Source organism: Cetorhinus maximus, unplaced genomic scaffold, assembly GCF_964194155.1.
Source record: "Cetorhinus maximus unplaced genomic scaffold, sCetMax3.hap1.1 HAP1_SCAFFOLD_350, whole genome shotgun sequence".
Classification (NCBI taxonomy): Eukaryota; Metazoa; Chordata; class Chondrichthyes; order Lamniformes; family Cetorhinidae; genus Cetorhinus; species Cetorhinus maximus.
Window position 1 is genome coordinate 45,018 of NW_027596297.1, and position 17,028 is coordinate 62,045.

A 17,028-nucleotide genomic window follows, 5' to 3' on the forward strand; every position below is an offset into this window, starting at 1 on the left:
TTGACAGCGAGTTCCCCTGAAGCAAGTGCAATGAAATATCGATCTGCCGATTTCCGCCTCCTCCCTCCCCCTTCTCTCCCTTCTCCCATTACCAACGCTCCATGAAACTTTACCCTCTCTGACAGCGTTCGGCCATTCTTTTCCATACTCCACACCCGTGTATCTTTCATACCGCCCTGTGTCTTGTTTGTCCACGTGAATGCCGACCGGGCACAGACTAGTATATACTAATAATTCCCTTTGTATTGTAATGACCTTCGTCGGCAGATCCATGAACTGAAGGTGTGCAGCACCTGAGTAAGATCGAAACTGAAATCGGGTTGAATCAGCAAATGCCGAATGTGAACATGGATTCCAGAGAGGAGGGAGAGAATTTCACAGAGGATTTAAATTGTCCCATTTGTCTTGATTTCTTCACCCATCCGGTAATACTGGATTGTGGACACAACTTCTGCCGCTCCTGTATCACCCAGTGTTGGGAAAAGAAGGAGATAAACTCCTGCCCGGAATGTAGAGAGCAGTTTCCGGAAATCAACCTCAGGGTAAATCGGGCCTTAGCGAATCTGGCCGAGAAAGCTCGGAAATTAAAGCTGAATCCGAAAGAGAAGGAAAGTAAACTTCACTGTGAGGAACACCAGGAAGAACTGAAGCTGTTTTGTTAAACTAACAAGAAATGGATCTGTCTGATTTGTGGAGATTCGCGGGAACACAGAGAGCACCGCTTCCCGCCGATCGATGAAGCTGTTGAAATCTACAAGGTATAAGGGAAAATATTTTACAGGCTGATTAGTTTGCGAGATTCTTACGGTTTCACTATTTAATTCTGTTATTTTCTCCCCAAATCTCAGGATCGACTGAAATTGTCCTTATTTTCTGTCACACGGAAGAAATCAGAGATTCTAGAAATGGAACTGAAACAGAAGCGGAAGATTTCGGAAGTTAGGGTAAGGTCCCTGTGCTGATTTTCCGGCATCTCGCTTAGTCTAGTTCCCTTTATCGCGGGGCATTAATTATGTTTCACATTTCATTTGTTAGAAACGATCGAGCAGTCTGCAGACCCGCATAACATCCGAGTTCACTAAAATGCACCAGGTTCTCACTGAGAAAGAGCAGCGTTTACTCAGAGATCTCAGGGAAGAAGAGGAGAGGATTCTGGAAACAATGGAGAAAAACTTTCGAGAGATTCAGAAGAATTTAAATTCGATTGAGGAGAAGCTCTCAAATTTGCATAAACAGATGGAGCAAAAAGACGAGCTGATATTTCTGAAGGTGAGCGAACAGTTTGAGGGTCGGTTCAGTCAGTGCAACTTCACACAGTCAGATAAAGTCTGTGGATAAGAGTGAAATAAATGTAGTATATACTAAAAAAAAGTTATGGAACTGAACTGAATTCATGTCTATTCCGGTCGATTCTGCAGTTGTCGCCAAACTGTCCTATTCCCACACTGTCTGCAGAATCCCTGGAAAACCTGCAATCTCCCGGGAATGAGTTGTCGCGATTTTTATATTTAGTTTCCAACTATTTCCGTGTTGCCCCTGATTAATTTTCTGCTGGAACTCCTGTTACAATCCACTTCCAGCTCCAGACGAGTGTGTGGTATAGTGATACTTGAGAGTCACTGTGTTTGTGACAGGGACTGACTTTGAGTTCCAGTGTGTGACACAAAGTTTAGACTTAAAAACATAATCCTATCAGCAATGCACAGGGTGACAAGTCGGCTTATCTTGCCTGTGCTGATTTAGTGGAAAAGTTATCAAATTCGTCATACCCTGCTCTTTCCCCCGATAGAGGTGAACGTTTCACTCGGTGGAGTAGGCTTGGCCTCTACTCATTGGAATTTAGAAGAATAAGAGGCGACCTAATTGAAACATAAAGGATTCTTAGGGGGCTTGACAGGGTAGATGCTGAGAGGTTGTTTCCCCTTTAGGACCAGAAGGCGTAAGGGGTCGCCCATTTAAGACAGAGATGAAGAGGAATTTCTTCTCTCAGAGGGAAGTGGACCTGTGGAATTTTTTACGGCAGAGGGTTGTGGAAGATGGGTCGTTAAGTATATTCAGGGCTGAGATAGACAGATTTTTAATCAGTAAGGGAATCAAGGGTTATAGGAAAAGACAGGGAAGTGGGTTATCAGATTAGCCATGATCTCATTGCATGGCGGGGCAGGCTCGATGGACCGAATGGCCTACTTTTGCTCCTACGTCTTATGGTCTGATGGTCTAATGGGTGGGGACAATTTATATATATATATACACACACAAATCTCTGCTTTCTCTCTGCACATTCCAGATCATCAAACGTCATTGGTGATAGAACACTTTCCCTTTTTTTTCAATCATCCTGACGATTTATGCATGTCGTCTCCATAGTCTCTCTATCCCCGCACTGCCTATAACACTCCACCACTTACTATATATTGCCTCTCCTTATTCGCCCATCAAAATGCATTTCTATGCACTTAACGTGTTAAATCTCATCTGCTGTGTCTGGTTACTTAACCAGCCCGTCTGTATCCTCCTGGGAAAAAAAGTAGGGCAGTGGGGCTAGTTGACTTCCTGTTGCGAAGAGCGAGCACGGACACGGCGGGACAAATGGCCTCTTACCCTATGATTTTGTATTTCATCCTCACTTTGATTGTTTTACTTATTTCAGAAGGAAACCTGTTCGAAGAGAAGGTAGGAATTGCGCTTTTCTGAAACTCCGCACAGTTGGTAAAATGTTATGGTTGTTCGCAGAATTTTTTCCCGGTTACCATCACAGGATTGGACCCGATTTTCAATCGCACAAAAGCTATTCACTTACACAGTGTTAAAATTAGACGCCATTAAAGGGTTGTTAGTCAATGACAAATCTGCAATATAGCTCAGGCACAAGTTTTTTTTTCAGTAACAACTTTAATTGCAGTGGTTTAACAGTATTAGATTTTATGGAATCATTGAAGGTTTACGGTACAGAAAGAGGCCACTTGGCTGATCGAGTCTGTGCCGGCCGAAAAACGAGCCACCCAGCCTAGTCCCACTTTCCCGCATTTCGTCCGGAGCCCTGCAGGTTACGTCACTTTGGGCCCAGACAGTTTTTAAATGAGTTACGGGTTTCCGCCTCTACTGCCCTTTCAGGCAGTGAGCTCCAGCCCCCCACAACCCCCTGGGTGAAAATGTATTTCCTCATCTCCCCTCTAATCTTTCTACCAATCATTTTAAATCTTTGGCCCCTGGTCACCGACATCTCTACTAAGATAAATAGGCCCTTCCGATCTACTCTATTCAGGCCCCTCACGATTTTCTTACATCTCAATCAAATCTTGCCTCAGCCTCCTCTGTTCCAAGGAGAACAAACCCAGCCTATGCAACCTTTCCTCAAGGATGCAATTTTCTAGTCCTGGCAACATCCTTGTAAATTTCCTCTGCACCCTCTCTAATGTAATTATATCCCTTCTGTAATGAGGTGACCAGAACTGCATACAGTACTTAAGTTGTGGTTTAATTAATGTTTTATACAGTTGTGGCTTAACTAATATTTTATATAGTTCAAGCATAACGTTCCTACTCTTATATTCTATGGTTGGCTCATAAGAAAGGATTCCATATGCCTTCTTAACTACCTGATTGACCTGCTGCTACTTTCAGCAATCTGTGGAGGTATCAGCTGTGGCTCAGTCCATAGCACCCTCGCCTTTGAATCAAAAGGTTGTGGGTTCATGTCCCACTCCTAGAAACCAAGAACTGTGTTTGTACTCAAAAGAGTTGCAATCTGTGACTGTTGATAACTGGAAAGAATTTTTTTTTTCCAGCAATCTGTGGACATTCACTCCAAGGTCCCTCACTTCCTTTACACCTCTCATTATACTCCCATTTGTTGTGTAACTCTTGTTTGATCTCTCCAAGTGCCTCACCTCACACTTCTTTGGGTTGAATTTATTTACCACTTTCCTGCCCACCTAACCAGTCCATTGATGTCTCCCTGCAGTCTACAGATATCCTCCTTGCTATTCCTGTGCAGCCAACTGTTATGTCATCTGCAAACCTCTTGATCATTCCCTCTTCATTTATGTCCAAATCATTAATATGCACCACAAAAAGCAGGGGACTTAGCACTGACCCCTACGGAACCCCACTGGATCAATCTTCCTCCCACAGAAACACCCATCAACAATTACCCTTTGTTTCCTGTCACTGATCCACTTTTGTATCCAGCTTGCTCCATTTCCCTGGATCCCATGGGCTTTTATTTTTTTAAGCAGTCTGCCATTTGTGACCTTGTCAAACACCCATGCTAAAACCCAAGTAGACCACATCAGCTGCACTATCCTCATTAATTCTCCTTGTTACTGCGCCAAATTAGTCAGAAAAGAACTTCCCTTAAAATGCAACCCGTCTGTTCTTGATTATCCCTGCCTTTCTAAGTGACAGTTTATCTTGTCCATCAGAATTGATTCCAATAATTTTCACACGACTGAGATCAGAAGGACTGGACTGTAATTACTTGGCCTATCCCCTGGACATTTTTGAACAAAAGTACAAGGTTAGCAGACATCCAGGCCGCTGCCGCCACACCTGTATACAGAGAGAATTAAAAATTATAGTCATACCCTCTGCTATTTCCTCCCTGGCTTCTTTTAACAGCCTGGGGTACATTTCATCCGGCCCTGGTGATTCACCCACTTTCAAAAACGCTAATCCCTTTAATACTTCCTCTCTCCCAATGTTTATCACATCCAATACTTCACAGTCCTCCTCCTTAACTACAATGTCTGCATTGCCCCCCGCCTTTTGTGAGGGCAGATGCAAAGTATTCATTGAGAACCATACCCACATCCACACATGGGTTACCCTCTTGGTCTTTTAGGGTCCTAATGTTTCATTTGCTATCCTATTACCCTTAATGTATTAATAAGACATCTTTGGACTCTCCTTGATTTTTGTCACCAATATTCTTTTATGTCCTCTCTTTGCTTTCCTAATTTCCTTCTTGATTTCACCCTTCCACTCTCTATATTCCTCTAGGTTATCTGTCACATTGAGTGCTTGTGTCTGACAAAACCTTGCCTTTCCTCTCTTATCTCACCTTGTAAGCACCTTGACACCCAGAGGAGTCGAGACTTGACTGTTCCGCCCTTTTCCTTTGTGGGAGCAGAACCCCTTGAATCTACACTCTGAATGCCTTCCATTGCTCTGACACTTGTCATGAACACTTTAATCACAGAAATTTGTTCATCTCTATCGCCTTAGGCCATTCTGGACGAATTTGTGTTTTGAAAGACACTACCCCTTAAAGTGCAGGGCAATCAAGGATAGAAACAAAGGAGAGACAGTTAAGCAGCAAAAGTGGAGGGCAGAGAAAACAAAAGCAACAAACAAATGGGATCAAAGTGCAAAATAAAACCAAGATGAATAACAAGGTTAAAAGGACACGCCGAAAGGCATTGTATCTTAATGCACGGACCATTGACAATAAGGAAGATGAATTCACAGCGCAAATAGTTATAAACGGTTATGACACCTTTGTAATTATGGAGACATGGCCGCAGGGTGACCAAGGATGAGAACTGAACATTCAGAGGTATTCAATATTTAGAAACGACAGACAAATAGGGAAAGGAGGTGGGGTAGCATTTTTAATAAAGGAGGAAATCAATGCATTAGTGAGGAAGGATATTGGCTCAGAAAATCATGATGTGGAATCTGCTTGGGTGGAGATAGGAAACACCAGGGGACAGAAAAAGTTGGTGGGGGTGTCTATAGGCCCCAACAGTAATGAAGATGTAAGGGAAGGCACTGAGCAGGAATTTAGAGACGCATGCAATAAGGGTAAAACTGTAATCTCGGGTGACTTTAATCTATTTATAGATTGGACAAACCAAACTAACAATCATACCATGGAGGAAGATTTTGTGGAGTGTAGACGTGATGGTTTTTTAGATCAATACGTTGTTGAACCAACTAGAGAGCAGGCTATACTACATTGGGCATTGTGCAATGAGAAAGGATTAATTAACAATCTTGTTGACAGGGTCCCTTGGGGAAGAGCGACCATAAAATGATAGAATTTTTTATTAGGATGGAGAGTGAAGAAGTTGAATCCGAAACTAGGATCCTGAAACCTAATAAAGAGAATTATGAGAGTATGAGGTGCAAGCTGGCAATGATGGACTGGGGAACCCTACTGAAAGAGTTGACAGTGGATAGGCAATTGCTAACATTTAAGGAACATATACATGAATTGCAACAATTATTCATTAATTCCTGTGTGGCACAAAAGATATAATAAGAAAGGTGGCTCAACCATGGCTTCAAAAATAAATTAGTGATAGTATTAGACCCAAAGAGGAGACATATAAAATTGCCAGAAAAAGCAGCAAGCCTGAGGACTGGGAGCAGTTTAGAATTCAGAAAAAGTGGATAAAATTATTGATCAAGAAGGGGAAAATGGAATATGACAGCAAACCTGCAAGGAACATAAAAGCTGACTGTAAAAGCTTCCACAAATATGTGAAGAGAAAAAGATTAGCAAAGACAAATGTAGGCCCCTTACAGTCAGAAATAGGGGAAATTATAATGGGGAACAAAGAAATGGCAGAAGAATTGAACACATATTTTGGTCTATCTTCACAAAAGAGGACACAAATAATTCCCCAGAAGTGGTTCAATGTGAGTGAGGAGCTGAAGAAAATCAGTATTAGTAAAAAAAAATGGTGTTAGCGAAATTAATGGAGTGAAAAGCTGGAAAATGCCCAGGACCTGAAAATATACACCCTGGAGTACTAAAGGAAGTGGCCCTGGAAATATTGGATGCATTGGTGGCCATCTTACAAGCTTCTACAGCCTCTGGAGCAGTTCCTACAGGTTGGAGGATGGTAACTGTAACCCTACCATTTAAAAAAGAGGGGGAGAAAAAATAATGAATTACAGACCATTTAGCCTAACCTCAGTAGTGGGGAAAATGCTACAGTGTTTTATAAAAGACGTGGTGACAGAACACTTGGAAAGCATTAATGGAATTAGACAAAGTCAGCATGGGTTTATGAGAGGGAAATCATGCTTCACTAATCTACAGGTGGTTTTGAGGATGTAAATAGTAGAATAGATAAGAGAGAACCAATGGATGTGGCGTATTTGGATTTCAAGAAGGCTTTTGATAAAGTCCCACATAAGAGGTTAGCAGACAAAATTAAAGTTTATGGGATTAGGGCTAATATACTGGCATGGATTAAGCACTGGTTGACAGACCACATCATAGAGTGCGAATAAATTGGTATCAATGCATGTGCCCCAACTATTCATGATATATAAATAAGGTGGATGAGGTAACCAAATGCAATATTTCAAAGTTTGCTGACAACATCAAACTGGGCTTGCTTGTGCGTTGTGAGGAGGATGCAAGGAGGCTTCAGGGTGATTTAGAGAAGTTGTGTGTGTGGACAAACACATGGCAGATGCAGTATAACGTGGGTAAATGTGAAGTTTTACACTTCGGCGTGAAAAACAGAAAGGCAGAGTATTATTTAAATGGTGATATATTGGAAAATGTAGATATAAAAATGGATATGGGTGCCCTTGTATACCAGTCAATGTAAGTAAATAGTCAGCTGCAGCAAGCAATTAGGAAGGCAAAGGGTATGTTGGCATCCGTTGCAGGAGGATTTGAGTTCAGAAGTAGGGATGTCTTACTGCAGTTATACAGGACCTTGGTGGGACCACACCTGGAGTATTGCCTGCAGTTTATGTCTCTCTACCTCAGAAGGGATACACTTACCATAGAGGGATTGCAGAAAAGGTTCCCTAGGCTGATGCCGGGGATGGCAGGATTGTCGTATGAAGAGGGATTTTTTTCGACTGGGCCTGTATTCACTAGAGTTTAGAAAAATGAGAGGGGATCTCGTTGAAACGTATAAAATTCTAACAAGGCTAGACAGACTGGATGCAGGGAGGACATTTCCCATGGTTGGTGGGGGGCGGGGGGGGGGGGGGGGTCTAAAACCAGGGGCCACAGTCTCAGGATTTTGGGCAGGTCATTTAGGACTGAGATGAGGAAAGATTTCTTCACTCAGAGGGTGGTCAACCTGTGGAATTGTCTACCACAGAAGGTTGTGGAGGCAGGGTCACTGAGTATATTCAAGAAAGGTATCGATCAATTTTTGTATATTAGGGGCATCAATTAGTATGGAGAGAAAGCAGAAATATGGCTTTGAGCTAGAGGATCAGTCAGGATCATGTTGAATGGTGGAGCAGGCTCGAACTTTGAATGGCCTACTCCTGCTCCCAGTTTCTATGTTTCGATTACTCTGATTGCTATTCTTGGCAAACAGCAGGCTTTTACAAGAAAGGTTAATTAAGCAGTTGAAAAAAAAAATTGTCAAACTTTTGACCTGGCTGAACTGTACACAAAAAGGGTCACATGGGTTTTATGGCTCTGAAAAATAAAACATGACTGGAAAACTGTTTCTTAAAAGTAGTTTTTAGTTTTGCTTTGCAAAGAGAAGAGCCAACTGCTTGAGAAGGAAGACAGCACCCTTTTTCAGTCCGGAAGGGACCATAGCAGGAAGTGAATATAAGCTGCTCCTCAGATGCTCTACATGCTGGAATAGAGCATCCTTAATTATTCCATGAGTCCATTTGCAAAGCAGTGCCATTGTCATTGATTGATTCATGCATCAGTGCTGAGAAATCAACCGTATAACCCAAGCACGATTTCAAGAGTTCCACTCTTTATCCTTTGCCTTTGAACATTGAATTTTATCTTTTGGCCGAATTCCTTCATTCCTATAGCATTTTCATTCGTATGTGTGTGTGCTTGTGTGTGTGTGTGTGTTTGTGTGTGTGTGTGTGTGTGTGTGTGAGAGAGAGAGAGAGAGAGAGAGACTTAGGGTATCTCGAAAGAGATTTTAGTACAATTTAATATTCCATACCGTATGTTGATAAACTTTGCCCTTCTATTCCACAAGAATGGTTTCAACAGAAACCAATAAGTTTGTTGTTTATTGAAAGAAGCCTGGGATATCTTTTAAGTTGAGTACCAGTCGTTAGGGTAAACAATTGGCCACGTAGGTGAGCAAATTGATCTTTGAAACTATTGGTATGACCTGGGGAGTAGTGGGGCTAGAGCAACTGCGCAATACTCCCATCCCAGTCATAACACACTGGTTTATCTTTAAATGCTGTTTCCAGTCCACTTTTGCTGAATTACACCTCAGCATACTGAAATTGGCCTTGCCCCAATTTAGAATTTGAGCTCTCATTCCATTTTTGTCCTTTTCTGTAATTTTGTTAAAACTAGCTGAATTATGATCAGCATCACAAAAATTCTCTCTCACTGTCACTCCTTCCACCCCAGCTTTATTTCCTAAAACTAACACCAAAACCACACCCTTGTTGGACTGGCTACATACCTGCCACAAAGGTTTTCCTTAATGTACCCTTAGAATTCTGTTCCCTCCATTCCTTTCACATTAAAACGATCACAGTTATATTGGGGTAGTTAAAATTCCCTACTATTACTGCCTTTTTCTTTTCACTTCATAGAGATTTGCCTACATAATTGCTTTTCTACCTCCCTCTGACTGTTTGAGGGTCTACATTCCGAGTAGCGTGACTGCCCCTTTTTTTGTTCCTAAGCTCAATCATATGGCCTCAATAGATGATCATTCAACGTATCATCCCTCCTCATACCCAAATTGCTTCTCTAGCCAAAATTGCCGCACCCCTTCCCTTTTCATCATCCTCTCTATCTCGTCTGAAAGCCCTGTTATCAGGAATGTTGAGCTGCCATCCCTGGCCCTCTTTAAACCATGTTTTTGGAATAGCGATGATATAATGCTGCCATGTTTCTATCTGTGTCCTCCGCTTGTCTGCTTTATTTGCTATACTCCTTGCATTGAAGTATATACCCCTGGCCACAGCCACACTCTCTTTTTTTCCTTTAGAATCTTTTGTTGCCTCTGCCTCCCAGGCTCACTCATTGGATTTCTACCTTCCACTACCATTTCACATTTATATTACTCTTCGACAATATTACATTAAATGTCAAGGTTGCATGTAAAAAGTACAACCTAGTCCCCAGGCCTGGAGAGATTACTTGCAAGCTATAGGCTGCGTGTCTGGCTGAGGGTTTCTGACTTACCCTGAGAGAGCCACACATAAGAACATAAAAAAGGAGTAATAGCCAGATCATTCGGCCCCTCGATCCCATTCAATCATTCAATACAATTCTGTTTGATCTTCTGTCTCAACTGTAATTTTCCATGCAATTCCCATATCGCTTGATTCCCTGAGTGAACAAAGATCTGTCTCACTCACCCTTAAATATTATCAGTGATAAAGTATCAATGGCCCTCTGGGCTAGGGTATTCCAAAGATTCACAGACCTTTGAGTGAAGACATTTCTCCTCATCCACAAACCCCAAGTTTCAATGGAGTCGGTCACCTATGTACCTGCAGCTCCTGACTAACCTGTGAAAGCCATACCTTAAAGTGGTAACGGGTACTCTTTTTGTACGATCATACAAGCTTGCTCTGTAACAACAGCAGCAATAACTTGTATTTATGTAGCACCTTCAAAATATTAGAAACTTCCAAGGCTCGTCACAGAAGTGATATAAAGCAAAGAAATCATTGAAACGAAGCCACATAAAACAATTGAGGGATGTAGATTTTAGAGAGCATCTTAAAGGATGCAAGAGAGGTCAAGAGGTGTTGGGGGAGGAAATTCCAAAGGTTCGGGCCCCAGCAGCTGAAAGCTTGGCCAACAATGGAGGAGAGACTAAAATCAGAGACACGTTCAAGCCTTGCGCCTTTTTTGAAATTGCTGGCAGCTTGGGGAGGCTACAGTTCCTCCTTGCTTTCTCCATGGCAACACCTCGGCCAAACAGAGTCGATTTGCCAACCAATCAGCAACCTTCCCTCCCTATGTATAAATTGTTGTGATCGTTTGAAATTTGTCATTCTTCCATTTGTCCGGATGAGTGCAAGGCAAAAAGCTTCAGCAACATGTCTCTAATTCAGCAACATTCAACATCTGAGATGTTGGAGTGGCCAGAAGTAGAGAAGGGCAGGTGTTATGGAGATTTGTGGGGTCACGTATTGCATAAACTGGAAAATAAGCTGCAGCCGAATTTTTAATGTCACCCGGCTTCTAATACTTTCAGCCTTTGTTTTTGTTCTTAATGAGTTTTAAATATAAAACATCAAGTGTGTGGGCTAAATGTTATCTTCCCCTGTAATTTGCAGTATCCCGATAACTAACCTGTCATAAGAGCATGATTTTATTTTTCTTGACAAAGTTGTTTCCATCTCTACATTTGCATTTCTAATTTATGTTTTGCTCTGTTATAGAAACAATATTAACGTTTCACTCTGTACTACATTGGCCCTATCATGATAAATGCCGAAAGGTAGGGGTGTTAGGATGGCTTGATTAGTTAAATAACTTCTTAAATATTCCAAAAAAGGCGAATTTATAACATTAACTGTTGAATATTTACAGGATTAGTGCTAAGAGTCACACACTCTCAGTAACAGGCGCCGCCCTGTCTATCGGAAAGTTCAATGGACCTTTACAGTACACAGCGTGGAGAGAAATGATAGATGCCATTAACACCGGTAAAACTCCTATATAAATTTCCTGATATTCAATGCAGCTGTGAAGGGATTAAAGGAGATCCAAGGCCCCAGACTAAATACTCATTGCCAGTTGTGAATTCTCCAGAGGACCTGTTTTCAAATTTTGTTTTCCTCTTCATACCCCTGGGAAGTGGCTGAAGCCATCAGTACAGTGTGTCAAAGAATGAAGTGGATCAGCATACCCAAAGGAATAGATCAAGAATTTCAGTATGTTGTAGCTAATCCGTAGAAGAGACTGGTCTTGCTCCTTTTGGAGTTTTGGTGAATATTTTATGTATGTGATATCATTAGAGAGACTGTGTTAAAAGGCAACTAATTTGATGGATCAAAATAGACACCTTAATCAAGATTGTCTGAAGAGGAGTCAGTGGCGTGCAGGTGATGTAGTGGGAATGACACTGGACTAGTAATCCAGACACCCAGGCTAATGATCTCGTGCACGGTTCAAGTCACACCACAGCAGCTGGTGGAATTTAAATTCAATTAATAAAAAAATCATATATGAAATTTAGCCTCCGTAAAGGTGACCATGAAACTATCAGAACATTTTGTAAAAGCCCATCTGGTTCACTACTCTGGATATCTGGCCTACCCCTGACCTCAGCAATGTGGTTGACTCTTACCTGCCCTCTGAAATGGCCTGGTTCAAGGGCAATTAGGGATGGGCGACATTGTTGCTGGCCTTGAGATCGACGCACACATTCCAACAAATAATAATAAAATAACAAACTTTGACTCTGCACTGCATAAGGGAGGGAGTGTGAGGATCTTATTGGAGTGTTCGAGATTCTAAACGGAACAGAGAAGATGAACATTCATAGGTTTACCACAGTTGCCAAGTCCAATGCAAAGTAGGGATGTTGTCAAACTTAGAAGTGGGAGACTGGGGGTGGTGAGGGATGTGGTGGGGGTGGTGGTGCAGGGCTGTGAAAAGCAGTTTAGATTGAGAGAAGTTAATTTTTTAGTGACAACTGCTTGACCTAAGAATTTAGTCAGAGATCCAATCCTTTCTGAGGAATTTCAGTACAATATTGCTGGTCAGTTATCTGTGGGTTTCTGGCATGCGAATTTGATCGGTCGTTCATGTGGAAGGTGGTGGGAGACAGGAGCTCCACAGACTCCTTGGTTGAGGAGTTAGGAGGCGCATCAATTTACAGGAGTGGTGGTGGGGAGACGATGTTGGGGGGGGGGGGGGGGAGCTTATCCCAGTATCTTGGCCAATGTTTATCACTCAGTCAACATCACATGTTTGTGCATGTTTCAGAGTGTGGGAGTGGAAGGTCAGGGTGTGAGAGCAATGAGGAGAGAGAGCAGAATGGGAGGAGAGAAAAAGCAGGTGCAGAGCAAGAGAGTGGGAGTCGGAAGGGAGAGAGAGAAAGAGCCGGAGGGGTGGAGTGAGAGCAGGAGGGTGAGGGGATAGAAAGAGCGTAGGAAGTGATGGGGAGAGGAAAGGGGAGGAGGGGGCAGAAAGAGAGCAGTAGGGGAGGGAAGAGAAAGAGACCAGAAGGGGGAAGGGAGAGAAGACAGCAGGGATGTAAGAAGATAGTAAGAGCAGGAGGGGTGGAGAGTGGGTAAGCAGGAGCATGTGGGCATGTGAGAAAGCAGAATGGAGAGGCGGGGGGAGCAGAATGGAAAAGGGAGAGAGGTGATGTGGGCATTTGCAAGCTGGAAGGGCGGGCAGAGGAGGGAATAGCGGGTAGGGAAAGAGAGGAAGTGCAGAGGAAGGGTGTGGAAGGGGAGACGAGGGAGGTGATAGAGGGAGAATAGGGGGCTGGTTGGCCATGAGGGTGAGCGTGGAGGGGCAAGAATTAGTGAAGGAGAAAGGGTCAGATGGAGAGTGGCTGGGGAGAGAAGAATGTAAGTGACTGGAGATGAAAGAGAGCAGGGCAGGGAAAGAACGGGGGAATGTAGATAAAGCAGAAGGGGAGATGAAATAAAGAGCTGGAGCATAATGTGGAGAGTGGGAGGGTAAGAGACTGCAGAAGGGGTGGAAAGAGTAGAGGGAGAGGCAGAAAGCGTGAGCACCAGGAGTGGAGAGCGCATGAGGAGTACAGAAGAGTGAGTAGGAGATGGAGGGGTAGGAGAGATTGCTAGAGGTAGAGGAAAGAGTGAGAGTTGGGTGGGGAGGGGTGAGAGAGTAGCAAGGGAAGGGGAAAGGGAGTGCAGTCATTGGAGCACGGGAAAGGGGGGTGAGTGAAGAAGCTGGAGGGGGAGGGTTTGCTGGACCACTGCGTGGGAGGGGAAGGTGAGAGAGAAAATGGGAAGGGCAGGGAGAGCATTTGGCAACGGGAGCCTTGAGAGACCAAGGGGGGAGGGGAGAGAGCATGAATGCACGGGGAGAGACATTGTGGAAGGGAGAACAGGAAGAAGAACCATCCACACTCTGTACCCTTCCATCCCACTCTCCTCCCTCCTCATCCCACTTTCCCCTCCCTCCCATGCTCTCTTCCACACGCATCCTCTCTCTGTCTCTCTCACTGCACCCGCGCTCTCACACCCTCCCGTTTTCTCACTCTCCCCCTTCATTCCATTCTTCCTTCCTCCGCCCACTCCCTCCCATTCCCTCGCTTCCACCTTTCTGCACTCTGTCCTCTTTCATTCTCCTCCCTCTTCCCTGATTGTTCTCTCCTCCAGTTTTATTTTACATTCTTGCTCTCTCTGTTAACTGTTCCTCTCCATCTGCTGCTCCCGCTCTGCCACACCAAGCCCACCAAATGCACCCACTGTCACACTCTCTCTGCATTCCTGCTTGCTGTCGTCTCTTCACTTCCCTCTCTATTTACCTTTCCATCTTTCACCTCCTCCCCTATCCATCACCCTCCTCCCTCTTTTCCTGATGTTTCTCCCTCGTTATGATCTACCTAACCTGCCTCTCCATTGCGATTGATCCCCTCTCTCCAAATCACTGACTGTGTTATTTTAACTTTTCCCCAGCTCCAGCCTCTCTAACTCTGGATCTGAACACAGCGAATCCCTGGCTCATCCTGTCTGAGGGCTGGACCAGTGTGAGACTCGGAGACAAACGGCAGCCGCTCCCTGACACCTCGGAGAGATTTGACCCCTGGGCCTCTGTCCTGGGATCAAAGAGATTCACATCAGGGAGACATTACTGGGAGGTGGAGTGGGGGAGAAGACTGAATGGATTGTGGGAGTGATCCGACAGTCTGTGAACAGGAAAGGAGGAATCGAACCAAAACCAGAGACCGGGTTCTGGATTGTGGAGCTGAATCCTGGAAGTGGTTATTTTGCCGCCACCTCCCCCTCATGGACCCGGCTCACCCCGAGTTTGAAACCCCAGGAGATCGGGGTTTTCCTGGACTATGAGGGTGGACAGGTGTCATTTTACAATACGGACAACATGTCCCATCTTCACACTTTCACCCACACTTTCACGGAAAGAATCTTCCCATTTTTCTTCCCGGGATCAAATGATGAAGGGGTAAACTCGGCACCGCTGAGAAATCTGCGGGATTAAAGGTCACGAACAGATCCATCCCATAATTTCACACCGTCTCCCTGCCTCCTGCCAGCTGTAAACTGATGGGTGTCGGTCTCTGTCACACGTGGAGAGAGAAGCCAGGTTAACATTGTGGATATAAACCCTGTATGGGAACTGGGAACTGCAAGATCAGCGAGAACCTCTGTAGGGCTGGGGGAAAGAAGGAGGGGGAGAGAAGAAACAAATAGAAGCTCAATTGTAGAGAGGAACTTACTGGGTAGAATGAGCTGTGAACTGCAGGAACCCGGTGATCTTCCTGCCTGTAATGTTGCTCCACAGGCGGAAGGTGGTGGGACATCAGCGTGTTTGAGATGAATCAGTTCAGCGATTCGCAAACTGGGGCCCGGGGAGTCTTTCCAGGGCGTCCAGGAAATAATTTCTCCAGAGGTTGGGAAGAGAGAAAAAGAAAAATTATGAAGCGATGATAATTGAACCGAATCAAAATAACAAGCTCCCCGCTTTGTATAAATTCCCAGGAGTTAGTGTTATTCCTGCATGAGCAGCTGTCAAGATTTCCACCCCCAAACCTCCCGAATCCTCTCCCTTCTTCACGGTGATGGACATTTCGGCTGTCATGGTTTTCAGCGGTGAGTCTGACATTTCCTTTCGGTCGGAGGGGAGGGGAGGTGGGAGACCAGCTGCTGCTCTGATTCTCGGCTGTCCTCAATTTGGGCTCAGGCAGTGAGCAAGCGCCGTTATCATGCTGCCTGGCCTGCTGAGTATTTCCATCATTTTCTGTTTATATTAATCTCTAGTTGGTTTGTTTCTTGTAATCGCGATAAAACTATCAGTGTGATTTACTTCAATCTCTCACCATGTTTCAATAATGTAACTTGCTTGTTTGTTTAAATAGCACTGAGAACCTGGACTGGGTTTGTACAGGTCTGTTAATATTGCCCAGAATGTCACACTCAAATAGGTACTCTAATAAAATAAGAGGGAAGGAACCCCATGTGTTTCTAGCAGGTTACTTTTATAGTAAAATAGGAACCTGCCTAGAGACTCTTTAAACATGCAAATGATGTGAGACTGCTGTGAGTACTGATTTGACAGTCTGTCTGTATTGAACGTGATGTGTGGACTGTATCTATGCTATTAACAGGTAATTTTAACCACGTGAAAAGCAGTTCAGTTAATGCGCTGGAATGTTCAGTTATCATTTCTCTTTGGTTTGTCTGGTCTGTCTCATCACTGTCCACGTCAGTGAAATAGTCCTTAAATCACGAGTATGTAATTACTTATTAAAAGCATTATTAAAATACTCTGTGGATGTTACTTTATGGCTTTTATAGAGTGTTATACATTATAACTTACATTTGGCTCCATGATTGATAATTTATTTGAAAAGTGGATCTTCAACAAAAAAAAACCTGAGAACCGCTGGAATAGAAACAGTTTTCTCAAAGAATGACTCAACTCATAATTGAATCCAAGAAGCAGAAAAGACACGTCACATTTCTACCTCTCTTTAGCTCTAAAGAAGTCATTCGGACTCGAAATGTTAACTTTGTTTCTTTCTCCACAGATGCGGCCAGTCCTGCTTAGTTTTTCCAGCATTTTCTGATTTTATTTCAGATTTCCAGCATCTGCAGTAATTTGCTTTTATATTAGAAACTAAATATGCTGTTTGTTTTATTTATAATAAAACAGTCTGAATCCTTACATCTCCCATTCCAAATTCATCTGGGTGATTTTAGGAGCCTTCGGCTGGAGTAAATGGAGTGATAGTTGCCTGGAAATGGGACTGAAGTTTGTCAGGGACGTCAGCAATTGCCACCTTGGGTTGTGTTCTGAGTCGGGCAGTGGAGATGCCATCCTGCTTTGGGTGGGTAGCAACGAAAAATCATAAAATGAAAAGGCTCAGAAGATGGTCAATCGGCTCTTTGTGCCTGTAGAGGCACCCTAATAGAGCTAGT

At 43.6% G+C, this 17,028-nt stretch overlaps 1 pseudogene; it reads left to right on the top strand.

Moving 5' to 3' along the window:
* Positions 1-322: 322 nt before the first annotated feature.
* Positions 323-15,149, top strand: LOC144673351 (zinc-binding protein A33-like; annotated as a pseudogene).
* Positions 15,150-17,028: the final 1,879 nt, after the last annotated feature.